The 3,617-nt window shown below is 52.6% G+C and overlaps 1 non-coding gene across 1 annotated transcript; it reads left to right on the top strand.

Annotated features, from left to right (window-relative positions):
- Window positions 1–1,333: 1,333 nt before the first annotated feature.
- LOC140629791 (U2 spliceosomal RNA) lies at window positions 1,334–1,524 on the top strand. The gene has a single exon (XR_012027613.1). It is a non-coding gene; the product is annotated as a U2 spliceosomal RNA (small nuclear RNA).
- The last annotated feature ends 2,093 nt before the right edge of the window (window positions 1,525–3,617 follow it).

Below are 3,617 nucleotides of genomic sequence, written 5' to 3'. Positions count from 1 at the left end.
GCATGCATGAAAGAATGAATGAATGAATGAATTGAATCTTAAAAAAAAGAAAGAAGCCTGTATCCTTACTGCTAATAATCATGTCTGATAAGTTGTCATCTCATCATCTCCCGGTTTAGAGATGTCAGATGGAAGGGTTGACGGAGGAGGCCAGGTGACTCGCTAGGTCCCACAGGTCCGCAGGGCTTAGCGCCCACGCACGCCAGCTCCACGCTCCGGGGCGCACCCGCCCCACCCCCCACCCCCGCCCGCGTCCCGTCGGCGGAGGCAGCGGGCAGAGGACCCCAGAGGACCCGTGTGTCAGCATCGGCAATGCTCAGTCTCCTCGTGGGCCTGACTCAGAAGAACCATTCCTCGTTTGTCGGCGCCCCCGGCTTCCTCGGCCTAGCCTGCCCCTTGCACTCGCCAAGCTGTGTGGTCTCGGGCCAGTTGCCTAACCTCTGCCTCCACCGCTCCTTCCCTCCTTCCGCAGGTAAACTCTGCAAGTTGGACGCGAAGAGAGCGCTGAGCGCAAGTCTGGCCCAGCCGAGGAGAAGCGTCTGGCTACGGTATAGCGCACGCGGCTCACTCGTTTCGGTGTCACAGGCACGACGCCTCCACTGGTACCTCGTGGCACCTAGGACCCACATCCTGGACCACTCAAACCCCCAGGTCAGGTCACGAGCTACCTCGGCCTTCCCTCAGTCCCACGAAGGAGGGAACGTAGGAAGGTGGCCACTTCTGCCCTGGGGAAACGGAGGCCCAGGGGGTTAGGTAGATGCCCAGGGAGCCCTCCCGATGGGGCGGTAGGGAGGCCACCCGTTCAGGGCCCGGTCTCGGGTCCCAACTGGTGTCTGGAGCCCTTGGCAGGTGACGCCAGCCAGGCGCTTCTGGGCTCCCCACGCCCTGGCCCCAGCCAGCCTGTAGGGTCCCGCAGTGACGACGTGAGGAGCCTCCTGGGCCCTGGGACGACTCCGCGCCAGCCCCCGGCGCCAGCCCCACGCCCGGTTCCACGGCCCTCCCCCGAGGCGGGCCAAAGCGGGAAGCCGAGGGCGCCTGGCCCGCAGCCGGGTTCCGCCGCCCGCCGCGCCTCTAGGGCTCCGCGCGCGGAGGGGCGGGCCATTCAAATTAGGAAGGGCCTTGCGGGGCCGGCGACGACGCGACGACGGACGCATCGTTTGTCTTTTAAAAGGAAGAGACTTTACAAGGGCTCAGGAGAGCCTAGCGGCTAGTGCCGCCCGTGCCACGGTGGGAGAAGCGGGGGGAGCGGGACGTGGGCGGAGCGGGAGGCGAGTCACCGTGAGTGTAAGGTGGACGTCGTCGGGAGGGCGTGCGCGGGGGGGTGCGCGGCGGTATCGCTTCTCGGCCTTTTGGCTAAGATCAAGTGTAGTATCTGTTCTTATCAGTTTAATATCTGATACGTCCTCTATCCGAGGACAATATATTAAATGGATTTTTGGAGCAGGGAGATGGAATAGGAGCTTGCTCCGTCCACTCCGCGCATCGACCTGGTATTGCAGTACCTCCAGGAACGGTGCACCCCCTCGGGGAAACACTGGGTTGTCAAAGACAGAGCCTAAGTTCTCCGGAGCCGCGCTTACAGAGGCTCTTTGCTGTTCTCGGGGAGGGTTGGGAGCGGGGCTTAGCGCAAGAGGAAAGCTCAGGGCGAGACTCGAATCGAAGTTGACTTCTTGTTTTCTTTTCTTCTCCAGCTCTGCTAACCTCAGCCGCACTTTCACGGTTTGTGGGAGCAACTGACCGTTGTACTACTGTTTTTCTCTTTCTGGTTTAGGTTGTTCATTTCCCTAAAGCTGTTTTTAAGTTTTAGTTTTGCCTCTTTTTTTTTTTTTTCCCTTAAGTTTTCATTTACTTATGAAAAGCAGAGAGGGAGAGAGAAGCAGGCTCCATGCAGGGAGCCTGACGTGGGACCCGATCTTGGATCCCCAGGATCACGTCCGGGGCTGAAGACGGCGCTAAACCGCTGAGCCACCCAGGCCTGCCCCCTTAAAACCCTTAAGACACCTGGGCGGTTCAGGGGTCGAGTGTCTGCCCTCATGAATCTAGGGCCTGATCCCAGAGTCCTGGGATCGAGGTCCGCAAAGGGCTCTCTGCAGGGAGCTTGCTTCTCCCTCTTCTTCCTCTGCTTAGGTCTCTACCTCTCTCCGTGTTTCTCATGAATAAAGAGAATATTTAAAATCAATAAGGGGGGATCCCTGGGTGGCGCAGCGGTTTGGCGCCTGCCTTTGGCCCAGGGCGCGATCCTGGAGATCGAGGATCGAATCCCACGTCGGGCTCCCGGTGCATGAAGCCTGCTTCTCCCTCTGCCTGTGTTGTGTCTCTGCCTCTCTCTCTCTCTCACTGTGTGCCTATCATAAAAAAAAAAAAAAAAAAAAAAAATATATATATATATATATATATATATATATATATATATATATAAAATCAATAAAATCTTTTTAAAAAGGATCTCTTATAAAATTTGCCAGCAAGGAAAATACCTCGGCGTGAGGCAGATTTTGTCTCCTGTCTCATGAAATTCTGTGGGTAGTCTGAATATAATTTAACAAAACAAGTAAATCAAATACATACGAATAGGATAAAACGTTTTTAGATGAACTGTTTTTTTGTGTGCCTACAATGGAATGTTTCAGCTCTATTGTTTATTTAAGTAATCTCCACACCCAATGTGGGGCTGGAACCCGCGACCCAGAGATCAAGACTTGCATGCTCTACCAACTAAGCCAGCCAAGCACTCCTAGGTGAATTATCATTATTATTATTTGTATTTTTTTACTTTTTATTTTTTTTCCAATTCTATGTATTTATTTGAGATAGAGTGTGTGTGAGAGAGCATGAGCAGGGGGCAGAGGGAGAGGGAGAATCGGACTCTGCTGGGCAGGGAGCCTGACTCAGGCCTTGATCCCAGGACCCTGGGATCATGACCTGAGCTGAAAGCGGACGCTCAACCTAACTGACTCCGCCTGAAACCTTAAAGTTTTGCTAAGCTAAGCTAAGAGATGAGTTACTTTCGTTAGATATCCGGATCACATCCAAATAAGATAATAAATGAAACATTGAAACATCGCTTACTGAACAAAAAAAGTGGCTTATCCGCTTTTTGCTTTTTTTCTTAAATAGAGGAATTGAATATATTTGGATCTATTAATAAACGTGTTTAGTGCCACAGTAAGAAATGTACATGAGAAAGCATGTGTTTCTAGAAATTACAAAAGGATAAATCTGCCAAGCCACAAAATGCTAAGATGGTTCACGGTGGCTTGCTTCTTAGTTTTCACTGGAAATTAAAGATTTCTAAGAGTTAAGCATCCTTGGGATCCCTGGGTGGCGCAGCGGTTTAGCGCCTGCCTTTGGCCCACGGCGTGATCCTGGAGACCCGGGATCCAATCCCACGTCGGGTTCCGGGTGCATGGAGCCTGCTTTTCCCTCTGCCTATGTCTCTGCCTCTCTCTCTCTTTCTCTCTCTCTCTCTCTCTCTGTGTGTGTGACTATCATAAATAAATAAACATTTAAAAAAAAAAAGATTTATTTATTGATTTGTTGGAAGGGAAGGGAGGGGAGGGGCAGACGGCGAGAGAAATCTAAGCAGACTCCTGGCTGAAGACTCACCCCGCTGTGGG

The sequence above is a fragment of the Canis lupus genome, unplaced genomic scaffold (genome assembly GCF_048164855.1).
Source record: "Canis lupus baileyi unplaced genomic scaffold, mCanLup2.hap1 Scaffold_256, whole genome shotgun sequence".
NCBI classification, from domain to species: domain Eukaryota; kingdom Metazoa; phylum Chordata; class Mammalia; order Carnivora; family Canidae; genus Canis; species Canis lupus.
The sequence above is the reverse complement of the archived record's forward strand: the minus strand, read 5'-3'. Positions and strand labels throughout refer to the sequence as shown.